A 23,397-nucleotide genomic window follows, 5' to 3' on the forward strand; every position below is an offset into this window, starting at 1 on the left:
TTCCCAATACCATGCCGCGTACGTCGCAATGACGAAGACGCGTTCGCACCCACACTTGGCGGTGTTCCATTGGGTGCCTGTCCCCTCCTTGTCCACTTTTGAGTTCATCATTAAATTAAAGTGTACCGCTTTATTAACCATTGTCAATTTAGTATTAAATATCATTAAAAATAAAATAGTTAATGTAATTAATATATTTGTAAATATTCATTTTTATATATCAAAATGTATATTCATCCCAGAAACATTAAAATTTTCAATTTTAATCCTTCAAAATGAAAAAAATATGATAAATATATTTATTTTCTATATATTACTTGTCAGAGTTTAAGTGATATATTAAAGGATAAATTTATCAGTGTTCTACAAATAATTGTTTACTTAAAAAGTAAGTCAATTTTCATATTTTTTTTCTTTTTTTTTTAATAATTACAAACATAATATTACAAGTATTTAAAAAATAAGAAAATAAAAATAAGTTAGAACAAATATAATAATAAATATAATATATTTATTGGTCTGAAATTTCTATCGTGATAATATTAGATAGTGAAAAAATCAAGTTGAGTCTCATTTTTTTTTGTAAGGATTAACTTAATAGCTATGTATTTTTTAGTTTCAACTTGATTTTGTCATTATCTAATATTATCACATTCGAAATTTTAGAGCAACAAACAATTATATTTATTTATCAATATTATGTTTGTTTTAACTTATGGTTGTTTTTTTTTTTTAGTGTTTATAGTAATGATATCCTTACAACGATTAAAAAAGGGAGAAAAGATGAAGATTTATTTTTGTCCCTAAGTGTATAGAACGTTGACATCCTTGAATGTATCACACAGGCTCTTTCATTAATGCTAATGGATGAAAATTAACGGATGAATGAATTTGTCGTACTTTTTTTTCCACTTTTAAAGACTAAAATTTGAATTTTTATCTTTTGAAGATAAATTTATCTGTGTCTTACACATTTAAGGACGAAAATGATTATTTATTGTTAATATATTTTTTGCTTTAAATTTTAATCAAGGATCTTATTTGATGATAGGTTAATTATATTTTTATGTTCATTTTGAACATTTCTAGAATTCAACCTTTAGTCTTTAAATAAAAATTTGATCAGCCTTTGTTCTTGAATTTTTTTTCCGTTCATATTTTTTATTTCTTTCGTCAAATATTGCCATTAAGTGAGATGCAGCGTTAATTTTTAATTTGGTATTATATTTGTGGCGGTTAATTTTTATTAGAATGTGTATTCTTACGTGAATATGATACAAATATTTGCCGCGATGATACATTTTTAAAAAAATTGTTTTTAAATTATATACAAATTAAACTTTCTTTGTCTTTGCTTTACCCAATGTCAATTTTTACCCTGAACATTATATACATGAGACTCAAAATACTCAATTAGTCAATATGTTTTCCCTTTTAGTATGATTATTTTATTTCCTTTATTTATTTTTTCATAACAGGATGATTTGGTATTTTTTATTGATAATAAGTGGATTAGTATGTTTGAACTGTGCAGTTTTTTAGTATTTTCATATTGATTGTATTTTGATAATGAGTTAAAATATAAAAATCTACTTGCTAAGAGTTTGCTTATTATGTTATCACAGGAGATAAAGTACCAACATTTTGTTATTTAGAGTGAATTATACAACAAGTGCATAAGAAAAAGATGGACAATATGTCTCTAGCAAAGTTAAGGACTTCATTGTAAGTATTTTTTATTAATATTGTTTATGTTAATCTATTTGCTATTATCATCTAACTAAAATTCTATTAATTTGTTGTACAAATCATATGAGAGTGTTGTAACAGAGAAATATGAAGAAGATAAAAACAAAAACATTCCACAGTCAACTCTGACAGTTTGATTAAAAGTGACTGCTGAAAACAAAAAAAGATAAACTCCACAACATGAATCAGCTTGGAGCTTATCAGTGGTTCTCCACAGGGTCATCTTCAATAGTTGCAAGTCCATCTTTCACAAATTCTACACATTCCACAGAAGACATTAATGCAATAATTATATAGATGTCTCAAATGCAGATGCAAACACAATTGCAAATACAAAGACATTCACTACATCAATCATTGCAAACACAAATGACAAACATGTAGTTACAAATGTTAACACAAATGCAAATGCAAACACAAATGGAGTTTTTTCGAAAAGAGATATTGAAACACCTTGATATTTGTTTTTCTATATTAAATAAATATATGTAACATTAAAAAAATGTTTTTAATAATTAAATAAATAAATAAATATTATTTTTGGTTATTATTGAGGGAAAATAAAATGAGTTTATGTTAAAAAAAAATGAGTTTTCTTAAGCATGTTTAAGTGAGCTTTGGCCTTGTGTGTTAGTGGATTTTTTCTCTCTTAAAGACTCGTTAACATAAGCTTAACTCTTAACAAATGGTATAAGAGTCTCATTTTCTCCCTAAGCAAAAATCTAGCCTTTTTCTTGTTCTTCTCTATTCTCGGAATCCTTGCTACCATGAAACTGTCGGAGGAATCGTTGCACAGAGCCCCATCAAAACCTTGAGTTACAGTTGATAGGAGTGTCTCTTTGTTTTGTCTTCCCAATTTGAAGGTAAGGGGTGGGGGGGGGGGGGGGGACTGATAATTTCTCTTCTTTGCATAAACCTAAGTAGAGTTTGTATTTTTCCCCTTAGATATTGTGTCCCTTTAGATTTTAATGGATTATTCACATATTTTCTTGCCATGATAAGTCGATTTTCTACACTTTATAAAGTGAATGCGTGAAAATTGTGTGACGGTGGATTTTCCATACTTGATAAATTTGTCTTTCAATCTTGTTGATTTTTTTGTTACTTTCTAAAATTTCCGATGCGCATTGTGTACATGTACATATTGGCACTTTTACTTCACAAGCTTTTGTTTTTCTTCCACACCCACGATTTCTCTTGAAATGCATAGATGTAGTGGTTATTAGAAATTTGAATTGACCAAAGCTTTAATCACATTATGTATTTAGGCATATAGTAGATTGGAATTGATCTAAATAGTTTAATTGGAATTGACCGAAGATTCCTAGTAGATTGTGTTGTGTATTCTTAGATAATAATATATATAAATTCATGTATACTTATTTTATATCTATATACACATATTGTTTTAAGAATGAGTTTAATGTCTATGCATTGATGGTGTAAAATAGTTTTACGCTGTCATCCAATCACAAATTATCGTTTGAATTACTTTAAGATAATTATTTTAAAAATCAACAAACTTATCATATATTGTAACACTACAAGAAGTACTACATATGATAGCATTTTCTTAGCAACATCAATAGAAATGTTGCAAATGTTAATAAAATGACTTAGTTAAGTTTTTCATACCTGGAAAATGGCAGAGGGTGTCAGGAACGGGGTTGACAACATTTCCCTTCTCCATAGTGAGGCATTCACCTTCCTGCAATAATAAAAAAACATTTTTAGTCAATAGTGTGTTTTGAGGGGTTAAGAGAAGGAGTACTATAGTTTATAATGTGGGTTGTTACCGTTGGAGATCGTGGACGACGGATTCGAGGTGAGGGTATTGGTGGGGTAAAGTGAGGTTAAGAAGAGCGTTGATTGTGGGTGAGAAGGAACTTAGAAGGCACATTAAAAGAATGTAGGTGGCGGGGAACATTGTTCTTTTGAGCAACAAACAATTATGATGATGATGAGTTTGGGTGTGGCACGATGTGATCGACAGTGGTGGCACGACGTGGTCGACGGTGGTGGCACGGTGGTGGTGGTTTCCATTGAAGAAGGGGATAAAGGGAAGAAGGTGATGATATGACTCTGAGGTGTCAATGATAAGGCTTAATGACGTGACACTTTGTCTGTCACGTCATCACTTAACAAAAAGAGACTAACGACAGGCACTATGTTGAAACATAAAAAAATTTCAGGTACTTAGTTGCAAAAAAATGAATATTAGGTAATAATATAAAAATGATCTATTTTTCCAGGTATAAAAAACTTAATTAAGCCTTAATAAAATAGTATGAATTGGTAACATTTATATGAATAAATATTGCAATTAGTCACTCTAAAATAAATGTTGCAATTAGTCGGTTACAATCTTTTTTTTTTGTGAATTATTAGTTGGTTACCCTCTAATATTGTTGTGTTGGTGTTTTATATTTTCATTATATTTTTACTTTTTGATTCCTTTCTCACAATACCTCTCTCGCATTCTCACACTCTCACTCCAGCGATTCCTTTGTCGATGCACCACTTTCACTCTCGCGTTCCTCCATCCCTCTCTATCAACTCCTCTTCATGTCATTCTCCTTTAGCTTCTCGCTCATCGATGTTTTTTATTTCTCTTTTTAATCCCACTTCAACCTTTTGCAAGAATATATTTCAATTTCATCAATTTGTTTAACACTTTGCAATGCCTTAACCATCCGCAATGAGGTGCTTTAATTTCTCTCTTGTTGTTAGGCTCACAAAAATAAACCCATAGAAGTTAAGGCTAAGGGTGTAATGCCCTGAAATTTCATTAACTGAAAATTGATGTTTAATGTATTTGTTGTGTTATTTGATCATTTGATTGATTTCGATGAGTTGGGGTGTTGTATGAATTAGCTATGTGTAATTGCTTGATGTGGATGTTAGGTTATGTGGAGTTTAATTGACCTATGTTGAAATTGTGAGATTTCAAGTTTTACCCAAACCTGTTACGGTAAAATTATGATCCCAGACTCGTTAACCATTGGATCACTTTCAAATTTGGACTGTAAGTTTGTAACTCATGTTTTCAAGCTTTAATCGTTGGAATTTTCAAAATAACACTTCTGTAAATTATAAATACGTTCTTCAGCATGAAAAACAAGATTTTTCACTCTTCTTCTCTCCAAACATCCACCCAAACCCTAATACCTTCTTTTCCACCACCCACAACCACCAGTGGCCACCATAATCCACCGTTGCTTGTCGTCGGACCACTGCATGGAGAAGATCATTTTAATCGGAGTGGAATCCTCAAAATCCACCTCAAGGATTTGGTAGAAAAACAAGCTCTCAATCCTTTCTTTCGTAGTTTCTATGAGGTAACTTTGACTTCTATGCCTTTCTCCTAGTTAGTTTGAGCTTCTCTGAGTATCTCTTGTGTTTTGAATACCATAATAGGATGTTTTTACACATCCTTTGAAAACTCCTTGAAAATGAGACATTGTAAAAGTTACATTTTTTATAAAATTGATGTTGTTTTCATGACCTTCGTTGAACCCTAGTCACATTAGCGTGATCGGAATTTCAAAATGACGTCTCTTTGTAATAGAACCTGAAATACCCCTTAGCCCCTTTTATTTTGATAAGGGTATTTGACTTCGAATGTTGATATTAACCTTGTTTTTGAAATCTATACTAAATTTCCTTCAATTTGGTATATAAAACTCTATGTTTGGAACAACGAACATGAACGTGAGAGGCCTCTGAGTGACACAGAGAGGTGACAAAGAACTCACAATAGGTGAGGGGACTTTATTATAATTTATGGCTTTGATACCATAATTGAGGTAAGGGAACCCAATTATGAGAATCTATGTTTGACCCAATGCATGTTGGTTTTAAAGAAAGACAATGTTTTCGACTAATGGGATGCGATATATTTGTTATTGATAAATGACCTTATGTTTTTATTAGACTTATATTGTCTAAAGAACTGGGGAGTATGAATCTTAGGCATGAAATTTATATGTACGTATGTGAGGAATGTGATTGCTGATGATGTTTTTATTGATGATGATAATTTATATGAGACAATGTTGGTGTTTATGATAACATTGATATAAGATGATGTTGTTATTGATGATAATATTGATATGAGATAATGTTGTTATTGTTGATAATGTCATTGAGATCAGATGATGTCTATGTTGATAATGTCATTGAGATGAGATGTTGTTGATGTTGATAATCTCATTGTGATGATGTATGTTGTGTATATACATCGGGGGTGCAGTGACCAAGTTGGATATCCCTAGTGGGGGAAATAAAGTGGTTAAAGAGTTTTAAGCATCTCTAGAGTGAAGGGGTGACTTAGAATCTTTAATTATCCACGGTAAATACATTGATGGTGCACATGTGCCATACTTCATACTACACGGAAATAGTATAAACTTTTTCAGTAAGTACTTGTAGTTTTTCATGAGGGAAAATACTTGAACTTGGGGGCATGTCACTCGGTTCGGAACTCTCTTGTGACTTAGGCTGATCACCATGGGGAAGGGGGAGTTACCTGTGCACGACGGGGTGACCTCGACACTTGTTGCCTAGTTTTCCTGAGTGTGAGTGTCGCGTGGACACGCTCAGACTATTTCCTGACGAATGGTACCACATTGCATTTGAGAGTTGAGGTCAAGTGCATGCATCATATTGAGCATGATTGATTAGAATTATGGAAAAGTTGAAAAATAGTTGTTAAGTGTATGTTGAATTGATGGATAATTGTGTATGATCTTAGTAGTTGTTATTGTTTCTCTTGCTAATTATAGTCATTTGATAATTGTTGGTTTCTTTTATAATAAATTCACCTTGCAATTTTGTACTGTGTGGTTGGTACCTGTGATAATCACAAGCCTTCATTCTTAGGAGCAGATGAGCAGCAATAGATGACATGGAGGGAGATTTTTTTTGGGAGCCACCAACCCGACTTGATGACGTTGAGATTATTTTGGGAGAGAGTTGTCTTTTGTTATCAACTCCTTTGTAGTGGTTCCATGATTCTTTTTTATTTGGGCATGTAAATCTCAGATTTAGATACATGTAAAAATTAAATTATTTTCTGCATGTGAATGGTGTATAATTTTTTAAGATATACATATGTGTGTGTGTGTGTGTTTATTTAAGTGTTTGTGCGTTGTTTGGTGAATGTATATCGTGAAAAATTTACTCTCGTTTTCATACTCAAATTAATGGAGAATTCATTTAAAAATTGAAATTACGCGTTTTAGAGTTAGTGATATCATAGCGACGAGGCAGGTCATTACAAAGGGAACCTCCAGAAGCAAGGTGAGAACGAGAAATGGTTTTCTTCATTGCCTTTCTTAATTCATATATATATATATATATATATATATATATATATATATATATATATATATATATATATATATATATATATATATATATATATATATATATATATAAAAGATGCAGAATACTAAATGACAAAAATCACATAATGAAACAACAAACTAGCAAACAAGCATATTCCCTAATTTGTACTAACTAATCTTGTGGGGACAACATTATCATTATTCTTTACACATAATCCACTAAGTGCTTGGGTGGTATAGTCTTCCTTTTGGGCCTTGCTAATGTAGTGCCCTGTAGAGCTATAATCCTTTTCCTATCATTCCCTATGTCATCCAAAAACATTTTGTCCTCAAGGTTATAAGCAGACCTTAAACTAGCCCAATCCTCCCACGATGTGTCATCAGGAGATAAGCCTGTCCATTGCACTAAAACCATCAATTGAGGTTCAGAATCAATATGGACCCAACGAGTATCTAGAATAGCAAGTGGAGATGACTGGGCTATTGTCAATTGTTGTTGGTGGTAAGGCAATGGGAGAGCTCGTATCAGTTGGTGACTTGTGAAATTGTTTTAGAATGAAGCAATGTAAGACAAGATGAATGCAAGATCCCTCTAGCAGCTCTAGCTTATAGGCTAGATTTTCTATATGTTCCACGACCTTAAAGGGACCATAGAAATGCTTAGCAAGTTTGGAATAAGATGATCCTGCAATAGAGAGTTGGCACTAAGGGTGTAGCTTAACCATAACCCAATCTCCAGTCTTAAAACTCACTTCTTGTCGATGAATATCAACATTGAGCTTCATCACTTCATGTGCCATAAGGAGTTTCCTTCGCAAGCTTGTGATTAAAGCTTCCTTATTGGTTAATCTATCACCCACTGCATCAATCTTCGATGTTCCTGCTAAATATTATGAAATTGTTGGGGGTTTCTTGCTAAAAGTAACTTCAAAAGGTGAAACACTTGTACTTGAGTGTTGAGATGTATTATAAGACCATTCAACCAACATCAAGAATTTACCCCAAGAGGATGGCATGTTGTACACGAATGCCGGCAAATATTGTTCAATTACTCAATTCAAAACCTTAATCTGGCAATTGAACTGGGGATGAAAAGCTGAACTCATATGTAACTTGGTGCCACTCAACTTGAACTGTTCTTGCTAGAAATGAATAATTAACAAAGAATCACGGTTGGAGACTAGACTATGAGGCATACAGTGTAATTTACCCACAATATCCATGAAAAGGAGTGCCACTGTATAGGCAGTGTAATGAGGGTGTAACATGCCCAGGTGTATGCCTTTGCAGAAGCGACCGACCACGACCAAAATTGTGGTCTGTCCTTGATATGTAGGGAGCCCCATAATAAAGTCCAAGGATAAGTCCTCCCAAGGAGCAGAAGGAACCGACAATGGGCATAATAAACCTGCAGGTTTGTGAGCTTCATATTTAGTGTACTGACAATCAATGCATGTTGTTATAAAACATTGAACATCATAACAGATGGTCTTCCAAGTTTTCCTTTATCCGAGCCAAGGTCTTCTTATTTCCCATATGACCACCTGTGGGTGTCGTATGGAATTCTTCCAGCAAGGTCCTGATGAAGTGAAGCCCATTAGGCAACCAAACACGACCTTTCTATAAAATTAGATCCTGAGCAATGGAACAATCCAGATGAGTAGAAGGGTCAGTCTGAATGGCTTGCTGAAATGCAAAAACTTCAAGGTTGTAGATAAATCCCTTTTAAGTTCCTGTTAAAAAGTGAAATAAGGCATGGATAACATGAAACAGGAGCCATGGGTAGCTTCAGGGATTCTCGACAATGCGTCTACAGCCCGGTTTGATTTACCCGAACGATATTGGATTGAGTAGTCATACCCAATCAATCGTGCCAAGTACATCTACTGCTTTGGAGTCTGCACAACCTGAGACATAAGTTCTTTGAGGCTACGGTGGTCTGTGAGTATCACAAAGTGATGAACCAGAAGATATCGTCGCCATTTTTCAACCGTCGTTATAATGGCACATAATTCTCAGACACAGGTTGAAGCATAAAGGAGTTTGGGACAAAATGACTTGTTGAAGAATGCGATTGGGTGGCCTTGTTAGGATAATATTGCACTCATTCCTACCCTTGAAGCGTTTATCTCTAATACCAAGGGTAGAGAAAATTTGGTAGCAGTAATACGGGTGCCTTGCTGACTGCATCCTCAATTAATCAAAATCTTCCTACGCTTCCAAAGACCATTCTAATTTCTCCTTTGTAAAAAGATGAGTCAAAGGTGAGGCAATTGTGGTGCGAGGCATAGGGGGACAATGGCTTAGAAAAGGGGTTAAAATGCGACTTGCCGCAGAATGGTCAACGAGTTTCACTGAACTTCTCCTCCTACAGGCGAGCCAGAGGCGCCACCTGGATCAGCGTCAAAGGCTGTAACGCCTAGACCTCTGGACGGATCTCTAGAGCTAACCCGGAAATGAAACAACTCAACAAGAAGGGTGCAAGTAAGCTGATGATACGGCTAGCCAATGATTCAAAGTCCAAAGGGTAATCGTTAATAGACCCACGTTGTGTCAATTTGAACAGAGTCTTGGTAGGATCCTCGTATGTTGTCAGAGCAAAACGAGCCTCCAAAGTTTGAAGGAGACCGGTCCAAGAAGTGAGTTGGCCATTGCGTGTCATTCATTGAAACCAAGCCAACGTCGGACCTTAAATATAGAAAGAGGCGATGGTGAGACGTTCATGGTTAGGGGTTGCATGATATTAAAAAAAATTGAGTGATCTTGAAGATCCAACCCATAGTGTCCGAGCCATCAAAGCGCAGGACCTCGAGCTTCATCCGATGAGGGTTGGAGGAGAAAAAATAGGTAGGGCATTTGCAGTGGAAGAAGTAGGAGAAGGCTGATATGTGTCCAGATTGGCCATTTTCAGAAGGAGGTCGTCCAGTTTAGCGGACATAGTGTTCTGAGTAGCGGTGAGGGTGAGTTGGTTGGAACTTGGAAGTGAGTTTGGCGATTGCGTCTTCCAGACGATCCATGTTGGATTTGATTTGAAACGTGTGGAATAGGCCATTGGAACTCGATGAAAGCACCAAGATATTAGGCTCACAAAAATAAATCCTTAGAATTCGAGGCCAAGGAAACCTCCAAACCAAGGTGAGAATGAGAGATGATATATATATATATATATTAGATGCAGAATACTAAATGACAAAAATAACATAATGAAATAACACACTAGCAGACAAGCATATTCCCTAATCTGTACTAACTAATCCTGTGGGTACAGCATTATCATTAATCTTCCTTTTGGGCCTTGCTGATGCAGTGCCCTGTTGAGCTGTAATCCCTTTCCTATCACTTGTTGTATCTATTTTTCTTTGCAGGAACCAATTCTAATCTCATCATTGTCTAATATGATTGTAGAGTTCAAATTTGTATCAGCTTTGCTCATTTGGATATCTTATGATTTTCGTTTCTTCTTTTACGTATGAAGTAAATCGAATTGGCGAAGAAAGGTTGAAGCAAACTGTGTTTCTTTAACTCCACTTTTTGTTTTCTGAGTACCAAATGTTTGACGAAATTCCTCAATGTTTTTGCTTGTTGATTTTTGCGCCTCTATAATAATTAATTGATTCTAATTGAAATTTTCGTCTCAATCGAATTAGGCCATCCTGCAAAGTCATTATCAAATTCCTTTTGGTGATGAAGACGCACGATATATCTCTCAGTAATCATTTTTTTTTTCTGTTTAATTGTTTAGTTTAAGTATTGAATTGTTGTTGTGTTCCAGTGATTTATTGTGTAAGATACATTGGAGAGTTTGAGTATGTTGACCACAGGGTTGGTAAAATCGTGGTTGAATCGAACGACTGACTGAACAAGTGTGGGGTTATTAGACCCCACGTTTTGCTTCAAGATCATATTGGTGGACATGGACTACAAGTTTTGGTCCAGAATTAATGTATTGACGTGCCCCCTATTCCTGGAGCACTAGTAGTAAACATTGGAGATCTACTGCAGGTAAGTTAGACACACATAATTTCATCTAAGTTTGTGTCTTGATTAGCATAAAACCTCAATGTCAATATGTTGCATTACATAAGATGAGTAACAGAATCACATCAAGTAAAAGTGTATATCCATGTTGCCTTAGAGCATAAAACAAACTACTTCACTATGATGTTGTCAATGGATCCCTTGCATCATCATTTTAATGTGGTTGTCATGCAATTTGATGTTATGATTTATTATTATCTGTTAATTGCAGGGTAGTTTCCCCTGCTCCAATGCAATTTGTTGTAGAACCACTGGAGGTCTCTATGATAACATATGTAAATTGTGCACATTTTTTTCAGGAAATTATACGTATGTCTTGTGTGAAACGTTTTAATGATCTTGACTTGTATATCAGTTCATGTAGGTAATATGCTCTGCATTTTGTTGTCTAGCTTTGGTATAGCTCTATGGTTTATGGACATGAATATGTTCATAGAGAATATAATATCTTATGATCCATTCAAGTATATCATCTTTAAGTTTTATTCTTAATTGGCTAGTAGCAAGCTTCCTCTTATTTTTCTCTTTAATTCAGTTTCAATTCAATTCCAATATCAATACAATCCCCCTTTATAGATAGGAATTGTTCCTATCAGTAACTGATGTATATTAAATCAATATGTATGACTGAGACCTAGCTCTTAAATTAAGTAACATCCAATAAAATTAGAGCAGCATAAATTTCAAGCAAAAATTACTTCTCGTATTAATCTTCTATTACCCTTCTTTCAGGCATTTTATCGGTGGAGGGAAAAAGCATTGGATTATCCATTAGCCACTAGGAAAATGCTGGTGCATATTATTAATTGACTTACTGATATTTCCTAATATATTTTGATGATTGCCAGGTCAAATTAGACTCAAACTTTGTGAGAAGCTTCAATCTCACTCAAACTCTAAAGTAAGCAAGAAAACAACACAGTTCATGTACAACTTCCAGGTAATTACTTGTGAGCAATATGTTTAATTATAATTTGATTATACATTCACTAGGGATATAAAATATTTGTGTTTAATTTAAAAACAGAGCATTTTTTTTCTATTGTAATAATTGTTTTTCCTATTAGGACAAAACATTAGCTACCATTTTTAGTTAGTCTAATAGTGTAATGCTGTGTACAATTTCATTTTTTCAGAAATAATATATTCTATTGATGAGATGAAAAAGCTGCACTTCACTCCTTGGTTTGCTCCTGTTCAATAGAATGATTTTATGTCTTCCTGTTCCCTTAAATGTTGACATCTGGACGTTCTGGATAATAGATGTGTAGACGTAGATAGCACTTGCATCTTAATAAAACAAATTGTAATTTATTAATATGATACAAGATGAATCTCATTAACATGTTAGTCACTAGTCAGGTCATGTTATTTGTTAGAGAAGTTGATTGAAAAACTATCAAGTGAATATCTTATAAATTTGCACTTTTGCACCATTCACTTGATAAAATCTCAGTATTAGTGTTGGTTATGCTACTTATGCATATGATGTCCAATTGTTTTGTGCTTTGTTTTACTGGGCTTCTTCGAAGCTTTCGGGTTTAGCTGTGAAGCAAAGAAATAGGATGCATGATGATTTCAATATTGGAAAGCCTCTTGGAATATTCCTCACTCTCTTGCTCGCAAAAGAGGCTCTGTATCCCTAATTTCTCTCTGTCTCCCTTAGGCATATATCAAATGTCGTTGTTGTTGAAGAGCATTTTCCTAGTGACCTGTTGAAGCGGCTTCTGATTTGCTTGTGACCTGTTTTTTATTTTTAAAATGTGTTGATAGGTAATCTTTGTCTACTCACTAATTAACATTTTCATTGCCTCTGTTCTTGTTGTGATTTAGGGTGAGTTTTGTTAAAATTGTTGGCTAAATTGGTGAAAACAGATCATATCTATGGAGTCATGAGTGGTTCCCGATCATGCAAGAACATTGTAGACTCTTTTCTTGATGCATTCCTTTTTAATTTGGTTGTACCGTGATTGCAGGTCAATTTAGTTGAGCAAGTGTCCAAGCCCAAGGTGTGGAGAGTCTATCTGAAGAGAAATAAGAGAGAAAAGGAGGCATAGGGAAATTGGGCATATAGGGAATAAGTAGAGAGAGAAAAAGGGGATAAGAATGTTTTAGTTTGTTATGGGAAGAGACTATTAGCTATCTGAAAGAGCATCACTATGTTGTGGCAGTGGGAATGAATGTTTCCCTACTGTATTTTCCTTAATCACCAATAATACAAATCTATATATCAGTTTTCCTATTCTAATCCATTATCAGAATTTGGGTTTCTATCACGTCAAATCTTGCATACAAACCAGTGCATTTTAGCATTTTTTTTTTTTTACTATTTCTGTAGATTTACTCTTGCTCGTTAGAACCATAATTTGTATAAGTTATCGATTTTGCACAAAATAGTTATAGGAAGTTATAAATGGAAACATTGTAATGCATGAGGAGCTAAAAAAGATATTTATCTTATAAGGTAACAAAATTTAATAATAGATTTATTTTTCTCATTATATAATTCATCTTATAGTGTGAAAAAATACCTAATATTTAAAATCTTAAAATATTATAAAAAAATGGCTTTTTAAAAATAACGAATTATTAACATTTGTTGAATGCTACAAGATATATATATTTACTAACTTAATTTATAAATGTTGTTATTAGTAGTATGAAAAAATGTTGATAAAAGTCTTTAGCAACATTTTTATAAATGTTGATATTAGTATAAAAATTGTTGTTAAAAGACTTTAACAACATGGGATATACACAACATTTGAAAAAATATTACAAAAATATATTAGTAACATTTATTTATGTTTTGGTGACATTTTTTTTAATGTTTCAAAAGACATATTTTGTTATAGTATGAGTTGTGATTTTATGGTTGTATAAAACTTTTTAAATTATGAGTATATTGTTAGGAATTTTATAATTCCTAATTAATTAATTAGTGAGGGCTACATATCATATTTATCATTGATATTAGTTATTTATATTTATGAGCTCAATAAAAGTAATTTAATTTAGTGAGCCTATTGAACTATCATACATAAATATGGGTTTGATAAGCGGAAATCAGTTTGGTCCGTTAGGGAATAATGAGAACTCTAACAGGTTAAAACCTAAAGCAAGGTTGTGGTCCCTTATACACTAAATCAGAAATTGTATTCTTTTCTCCCCATCTGACGAGAAACCTAAGGTCCCAAAAGGAAAACGGTGATTTGATTGAGGAAGAACACAAAACCAACAATTCCTCAGACTCATCAATTCCGCTGTTTATCATGGATCCAAGTATTTTTCACAACCCCTCTTGATAATATAACGTAATGTGTTTCCGGTGATTATTAGTATTTTATTAAGATCCCTAAAATATCAAACAAGTGGTATCAGAGTCACCATTATTGTTAGATTATTGGGAATTAAAGTTATTTGGTTTGTGCTATACCCGTGTTATTTTGTTACATGAACCCTAATTTTATTTTGGGATTTTATCTTTGCAATTATAATTATGATTGTAAGTTTGGAATTTTTTTTTTCAATCATGATATAATAATCATCATATGCGCGTTCATGTTTTGCATTCGGATTCCATGAAGAAAAAAAAAACCTTTTCTTTCTTGCTCCAGAATAGTCATTCATTTTTGTTTCTCATTCACGTGTTTGTTTTTTTTATGGCTGTTGGTTTTGTTTCCTTATGCATGCCATGAATCCATGCCATGACATGTTATACATGTGATACATAATTTTTGACTTTATTATATCATTATAAGAAAACTCATGTTGCGTATCGTTAAATGCAATTTGGCTTTTGCATTTTATTTTTGTTTTTCTTGTTTTTATTTGTGAATTTTGTGTATTAATTGGTGATTCTCATTATGTTTTGGTGTAAATTCAGAAATTACAAACCCTCAAAATTATTACTTTTTTATGTGTGGTAATTTTGATTGAGTTGATTGAAATAATATATTGTCAAAGCAATCTCTATTGCGTAAATTAATTTATTTAAAATTGTATAGATATTAGTATAAAATTATTTATGCGAATTGTGCTCAGTCCAAAGGAAGACACAATTTGGCCAAATAATTTTTTATCTGTGATGATAAATGTGTGACAATTATAAGGTATTCTCAAGTGAATTATAGTCGGTCCAAAAAAAGACTATGATTTGATAGAATTTATTGTCAATATTTGATCATTGCGTTGAGAGCACCAATTACAAATTAATTTCTCTGTCCAAAGACTATGAATTAATGTTGTGTTGGATATCTTGTGATGGGTTTATTATGTAAACTATTTTGCGCATGTCTTGTTATATATATATTTTATATAACTTATTGGCTTATTTGTGAGCATGTAATTATTTTTATTTTTATGATTATTCAGTTTCTATTGATAGTGCTGCAAATGTATCTGCTCAAGTGAGCAATATCCCTATGCTGAATGTGACAAATTTTAAGATCCGGAAGGAAGCCGTAGAAATTGTTCTCGATTGTATGGATTTGGATTTGGCACTGAGAACGAAACGACCCACTTCCACTCTGGAAGCCTCCAATGAGGTAAAAATTGAGAAATGGGATCATTCCAATCAAATGTGCCTTATGATCATGAAGCGTTCTATTCTAGGCGTTTCGGGGATCTATTTCTGAGGGTGAAAATGCAAAGAAATTTATTGATGAAATTGAACAGTACTTTGCCAAAAATGAGAAGGCGGAGACGAGTAACCTTTTGGCTAAACTCATCTCCATGAAGTATAAGGGCAAAAGTAATATAAGGGAGTACATAATAGAAATGTCTAACTTGGCATCTAAACTGAAAGCACTTAAGTTAGAGCTTAGTAAAGACCTGCTCGTGCATTTAGTTTTGATCTCACTTCCTGCACACTTTGGGCAATTCAAAGTGAGTTATAACACTCAGAAGGAAAAATGGTCCCTTAATGAGCTTATATCTCACTGTGTGCAAGAGGAAGAGAGGCTGCAGAGAGATAGATATAAAAGTGCTCATTTAAGTTCCACCTCTCATAATAAGAAAAGAAAGAAAACTAAAGGTGTTGTTGAAGGGTCTTCTCAGCAAAAGAAACCAAAGAAGGATGATGAATTTACCTGCTACTTTTGCAAGAAGTTTGGACACATGAAGAAAGAGTGTCCCAAGTATGCCACATGGCGTGTAAAGAAAGGTAAATCTCTTGCTCTTGTTTGTTCTGAAGTTAATTTAGCTTTTATACCTAAAGATACTTGGTGGGTAGATTCTGGTGCTACTACTCACATAAGTGTAACCATGCAAGGTTGTCTGTGGAGCCGACTGCCAAGTGATTATCAAAGATTCATATTTGTTGGCGATGGCAAAAAGGTTGCGGTGGAGGCTATAGGAACTTTTAGATTGCAGTTAAAGACTGGATTTGATTTGGATTTGTTTGAGACTTTTTTTGTACTATCTTTTAGACGGAATTTAATTTCTATTCCTAATTTGAACAAATTTGGTTTTTCTTGTTCATTTGGAAATAATAAAGTTAGTCTCTACCAGAATTCGAATTTGATTGGTTCTGGTACCTTAATTGATAATCTATATATGTTAGATGTTAATTGTTCCTATAATAAAATACTGCACACAAATTCATGTGGTACAAAAAGGAAATCAAAATAGAATTCAGCCACTTTATGGCACAAACACTTAGGTCATATCTCTAAACAGAGAATTCAAAGACTTATGTTGGATGAAATTCTTAAACCTTTAGATTTATTAGACTTTGAAGTCTGTGTTGAATGCATAAAGGGAAAACAAACAAACATAAGGAAATTAGGTGTCAAAAGAGCTAAAAACATCTTAGAACTAGTACATATGGACATTTGTGGTCCTTTTCCAACACCTTCTTGGAATGGGCAATAGTACTTTATCTCGTTCATAGATAAATACTCTAGATACGGTTACCTTTATTTGATACATGAGAAGTCTCAATCCCTAGACGTTTTTAAGAGTTTCAAGGCTAAAGTTGAACTTCAACTTGGAAAGAAAATTAAGGCTGTCAAATCTGACCGTGGTGGTGAGTACTATGGTAGACATGATGGATCAGGAGAACAACATTCAAGACCTTTTGCACTTTTTCTCAAAGAGTGTGGAATTGTTTCGCAATACACTATGCCAGGCAAACCTAACATGAATGGTGTTGCAGAACGACGAAACCAAACTCTTAAGGATATGGTGAGAAGTATGGTTAGTCATTCTTCTTTGCCAGAGTCACTTTAGGAAGAAGCCTTAAAGACCGCAACTTACATCCTTAATAAGGTGCCAAGTAAAGCAGTTAATAAAACCCATTATGAACTTTGGACTGGCAAAAAACCAAGCATTAAGCATTTGCATATTTGGGGTTGTCCGGTTGAGGCGCAACCTTATAGGCCACATGAAAGAAAGCTGGATTCAAGAACAATTAGTTGTTATTTTGTTGGCTATGTTGAACGCTTTTGGGGTTATAAGTTTTATGATCCCACTTTAAGATCAATATTTGAAACGGGAAATGCAAGATTTCTTGAGGAAGTTGAGTTTGGGAAGGAAGAGAACATAAGGAAAGTTGTCTTTGAGGAAGAACCTATTATTGAAAGTGCTCAAGTCCTCATACCTATTGTTGTTCAAGAAACAACTCCAGTAATAGAAAACAATGTTCAAACTATTGTTGATGACATTGTTCAAGAACAAGACAACAATGAGGTTCTTCCTTAAATACCTATACAACAACCTCAACAACCTCAAGAAGTGTCATTAAGGAGATATGATAGAGAGAGGAGAAGTGCAATCCCTAATGATTATATTATCTTTCTCCAAGAACATGAGGATGGCATTGGTGTAACAGAGGATGATCCGATTAACTTCTGTCAAACCATGCGTAGTTCTAACTCTCAAAACTAGATCAATGCCATGAAGGATGAGATGAAATCTATGCAAGACAATGATGTTCGGGATCTTGTCGAATTGCCTGAAAGTGTGAAACCTATTGATTGTAAATGGATATTTAAAACCAAAAGGGATTCAAAGGGCAATGTCAAGAGATATAAGGCTTGTCTAGTCACTAAGGATTTACCCAAAAGGAAGGCATTGACTATAAAGAAACATTTTCTCTAGTATCTTCAAAGGATTCTTTTAGAACAATAATGACACTGATAGCTCATTATGATTTAGAGCTACATTAGATGGATGTTAAGACTGTATTTCTAAATGGTGACATTGAAGAAACAATTTATATGATGCAACCATAAAACTTTGTATTAGGTGACTCAAAGTCTATGGTTTGAAAACTAAATAAATCCATCTATGGTTTGAAACAAGCTTCCTGTCAATGGTATTACAAGTTCCATCAAGTCATTACCTCATATGGTTTTGAGGCAAATGCAATTGATAATTGTGTATACCACAAGTTTAGTGGGAGTAAATACTCATTCTTAGTGTTATATGTCAATGATATATTGCTTGCTAGCAATGATATAAACTTCTTACAAGAGACTAAGAAATTTTTTACGAAATTTTTTGAGATGAAAGATCTTGGGGAAGCCTCTTTCATATTAGGAATCAAGATATTAAGAGATCTCTTTCAAGGTATTTTAAGGTTGTCACAAGAGAGTTATATCGATAAGGTCCTAGATAGATTCGGCATGAAAGATAGTAAACCAGGAGATACCCAGATAGCTAAAAGAGACAAATTTAGTCTCAAACAATGCCCCAATAATGACCTTGAAAGAATAGAGATGCAAAAGATTCCTTATGCATCAGTTGTAGGACGTCTAATGTACGCTTAAGTTTGCACTCGTCCCAATATAGCATTTGTAGTAGGAGTTCTGGACTGATATTTGAGTAATCCTGGAATGCAACATTGGAAAGCAGCAAAACATGTGATGCGTTACCTAAAGAGAACAAAAGGATACATGCTCACTTATCAGAAGTCTGAGAATTTGGAGATTCTTGGGTACTCAGACTCTGATTTTGTTGGATGTCAGATAGCAAACGCTCCACATCTGGATACATATTTATGCTGGCTGGAGGAGCTATCTCTTAGAAGTATGCTAAACAGACTCTCATAGCTTCTTCAACCATGGCCACAGAGTTCATTGCTTGTTTTGAGGCATCCAACCATGGGATATGGCTGAGAAATCTTGTCACTGGTTTGCGTGTGGTTGACGGCATTGAAAGACCATTAAAGATTTATTGTGACAATAACTCAACAGTTTTTTACTCCAACAACAATAGAAGTGCAACCAAATCAAAGTTTATTGACATCAAGTTTTTGGTTGTTAAAGAAAGAGTTCAGAATAGACAGATTTCCATAGAACATTTAAGGATTAATGATATGCTAGTTGACCCACTTACGAATGGTTTGGTACCTAAATTTTTTCATGAGCACACTGCTCATATGGGAGTGACTCTTTATAGTAACTTAGTTTAGTGGGAGTCCCATTTATGTCCTATATATGCCTTATGTTTTTCAGATATTTGTATAGATTGATTTTTTATAAAATAAAGTTAAAGGTTATCATTGCATTCTGAGCTTGTTTTGTTTGCAATATTTATATTGTGTTTGGATTGATTTCTATAAAGAATAAAGTTTGGACTAGTTGGAAATGAACATGAATGAGATCACATTCCATGTTATTTTCATGCCGCTTATCCATATTTGATATATGTCATCAAGTATATGTGACATTGGTGATCATTGTGGCTCAATCACGTTGGATTGTGAGGAAAATTGCAATGATTTTGTGTTACTATATAAGATGGACCAGATTGTTTAAGGAAAGTCTAAAAGTAAATAACATACAGTTGCACGCCTAAAGACTTTTGCAATATAAATGATTAAGGTTAGTATGAAGCTCAAGTGAGAGATCGTTAGGAATTTTATAATTCTTAATTAATTAATTAGTGTGGGCTACATGTTATATTTATCATTTATATTAATTATCTACATTTATGGGCTCAATAAAAGTGATCTAATTTGGTGAGCTTATTGGAGTATCATCAGACATAAATATGGGCTTGATAAGCGGGAACCAGTTTGGCCCGTTAGGGAATAATGGAAACTCTAACAGGTTAAAACCTAAAGCAAGGTTGTGGTCCCTAATACACCAAATCAGAAATTGTATTCTCTTCTCCCCATCTGGTGAGAAACCTAAGGTCCCAAAAGGAAGACGATGATTTTATTGAGGAAGAACACAAAACCAACAGTTCCTCAAACTCATCAATTCCGCTGCTTATCATGGATCCAGGTATTTTTCACAATCCCTCTTGATAATCTAACATAATGCGTTTTCGGTGATTATTGGTATTTTATTAAGATCCCTAAAATATCAAACATATATAACTATTTTCTCTTTAAAAATATTTGAAATTTTAATATACATAATACATAAGCTTTATATTCAAATGTGATTCTAATTGTAATATATATGTTAAAAGAGTGCATCAAATTTCAATAAAAAGGGAGAGAGTGCATCAGATCCATGATTTCAATTCTAACTCATGTTAATAATATTATATTATACATTTTATTTTGAAAAAGGTGTTTTCAACAATGGAAACTTTACTATAAATATTTATTTATGATAATTTGTTTTATATAAATTATTGTAGGATAGGCACTTCAGAAACATCCCATGATTCTTACCAAGAAAATATTTTAGAAAGCATAAAAATAGAAACCGAGCTACAATATGAATTATCCGTAGCAGAATCTGATTGTAATTCTGTCAAAATCAACAAAATTACAACTTTTGATAATATACAACAGATTATAGATGGATTAAATAAAACAGGCATAATAGGAGAAGACCCTGTTGGATCAAGTGGCCTCAGAATAATTAAGAAGGGGGGTTGAATTAATTATTAACAAACCTTTACTAATTAAAGTGCACAACGGAAAATAAAGAGTGTAGGGAAGAAGAAAACAAACACAAGAGTTTTATACTAGTTCGGCAATAACCCGTGCCTACATCCAGTCCCCAAGCGACCTGCGGTCCTTGAGATTTCTTTTCAACCTTGTAAAAATCCTTTTACAAGCAAAGATCCACAAGAGATGTACCCTCCCTTGTTCTCTTTGAACAACCTAGTGGATGTACCCTCCACTAGAACTGATTCACAAGAGATGTACCCTCTCTTGTTCTCAGTCAACAACCCAAGTAGATGTACCCTCTACTTGTACGACAAAGGATGTACCCTCCAATGTGTTAAGACAAAGTTCTCAGGTAGTTAGTCCTTTGAAACTTTGTGAAGGAGGAAACAAAAGAATTCTCAGGTGGTTAGTCCTTTGAAATCTTTTGTTTATGGGAAAGAAAAGAATCAAAAGAATTTTCAGACTGTGTCGTTTTGAATTCTTTGACAAGGGAGAAGGGAGACACAAAAGAATTCAGACGGTTAGTCCTTTGTTCTTTTGGAAAAGGGAGAAGAGAGACACAAAAAGAATTCAGACGGTTAGTCCTTGGTGAATTCTTTTTGGCAAAGGGAGAAGGGAATGAAAAGGATGAATAGCACAAGTTTTCAAGGTTTGGAAAACCAGAAAACTTTGGAAAGATTTTGGCACAAGGAAGAAGAAGAAGTTCAAAGAGATTCAAAAGTTGTAAAGGTTGTTCAAGATAAAAAAAAAATTCAAATCAAAGTCTTGCTTTTATAGACTCTTCATGTCTGGTCAAGAGAACCATTAGAAGAGTTATGACTTTTAGAAAAACTTAAAACCAATTTGAAAAAGTCAAAAACTATTTGAAGAGTTACATCTTTTGATTTGTTCAGAAATTATCACTGGTAATCGATTACCAAATCAGTGTAATCGATTACATAAAGCTTTTTTGTGAAAGGGTGTGACTCTTCACATTTGAATTTGAATTTCAACGTTCAAGCACACTGGTAATCGATTACCAAAACATTGTAATCGATTACAACTTTTTGAAATCAATTGGAACATTGTAAATTCAATTGAAAGCTTTTTGAAAACCATTTTGCTATTGGTAATCGATTACAATAATCTGGTAATCGATTACCAGAGAGTAAAAACTCTTTGGTAAACAAGTTTTGAGAAAAATCCATGTGCTACTCAGTTTTTGAAAAAACTTTTTCATACTTATCTTAATAAAGTCTTCTCTTGATTCTTGAATCTTGAGTCTTGAATCTTGAGTCTTGATTCTTGGAAGCTTGTACCTTGAATCTTGATTCTTGAAATCAACTTTCCTCTTGAACCTTGAAATGTTCTTGATTCAATCTTAAACATCTTGAACTCATTCTTTGATTCTTGAGATCATCATCTTTGTTATCATGAAGTGTTCTTGACCTTTGAGTTTTTTGTCATCACCTTTGTTATCATCAAAACTTCTTTGAATCAATCTTGATTCATCATGAAGCTTGCTTCTACAGACCCTACAAAATATTTGGAAAAAGATCCTACTATATGCAAATTAGAAATTATAAATCCAGACCTGATAATAAAAACTAAGGATATTCAGTATGGGAATTTCGAACAAGAGGAATGTAAAAACCACATAAAATCCCTCTTGGATCTAAAAGTTATAGTATCTAGCACTAGTCCTCATAGAAGTCCTGCTTTTATTGTTAATAAACATTCAGAACAAAAAAGAGGAAAAACTAAAATGGTTTACAATTATAAAAGGCTTAATGATAACACTCACATAGATGGATACACTATTCCTTCTAAAGATGTGTTGATAAACAGGATACAGAAAGCTAAATGGTTTTCGAAATTTGATTTAAAATTAGGATTTCATCAAGTTAAGATGCATCCCGATTCAATAAACTGGATTGCCTTTTCTTGTTTAGAAGAATTATTCGAATGGAAAGTAATGCCTTTCGGATTAATGCACCACAAATTTTTCAAAGAAAAATGGATAATATTTTTGGAAATTACAAAGAATTTACTTGTACATATATAGATGATGTACTTGTTTTTTCGAAAACTAAAGAAGAACACTATCTACATCTTAAACAAGTTCTTCATTTATTTGAGAAATTTGGCTTAATTATCTCAAAATCAAAAATGGAAATTTGTAAGACTCATATTTTTTTCTTAGGAACAGAAATAGGAAACGGGAAAATAAGGCTTTAGCCTCATATCTCCCAAAAAATTCTTGGTTTCCCAGATAAAATGGAAGACATAAAAACCCTGAGAGCCTTTCTAGGCCTGCTTAACAATGCAAGAAACTTTATCAAGGACTTAGGGGAATACACAACTCCTCTTTACAATAAAACTTCTTTAATTGGACAAAGAAAATTTAATACCGAGGATATAAAATTA

General features: G+C 33.4%; 1 long non-coding RNA gene across 4 annotated transcripts; it reads left to right on the forward strand.

Annotated features, from left to right (window-relative positions):
* The first annotated feature begins 7,350 nt into the window (after positions 1-7,350).
* LOC114416842 lies at positions 7,351-13,404 on the forward strand. Of its 4 annotated transcripts, none has more exons than XR_003667604.1 (4): positions 7,351-11,099; positions 11,868-12,075; positions 12,272-12,320; positions 13,112-13,404. It is a non-coding gene; the product is annotated as an uncharacterized LOC114416842 (long non-coding RNA). The 4 variants fall into 4 exon arrangements; XR_003667603.1 differs by lacking the exon at positions 12,272-12,320 and adding an exon at positions 12,802-12,908 and having other exon boundaries at positions 7,352-11,099; XR_003667605.1 differs by lacking the exon at positions 12,272-12,320 and having other exon boundaries at positions 7,360-10,806; positions 10,919-11,099.
* Positions 13,405-23,397: the final 9,993 nt, after the last annotated feature.

Source organism: Glycine soja, chromosome 6, assembly GCF_004193775.1.
Source record: "Glycine soja cultivar W05 chromosome 6, ASM419377v2, whole genome shotgun sequence".
Lineage (NCBI taxonomy): Eukaryota > Viridiplantae > Streptophyta > Magnoliopsida > Fabales > Fabaceae > Glycine > Glycine soja.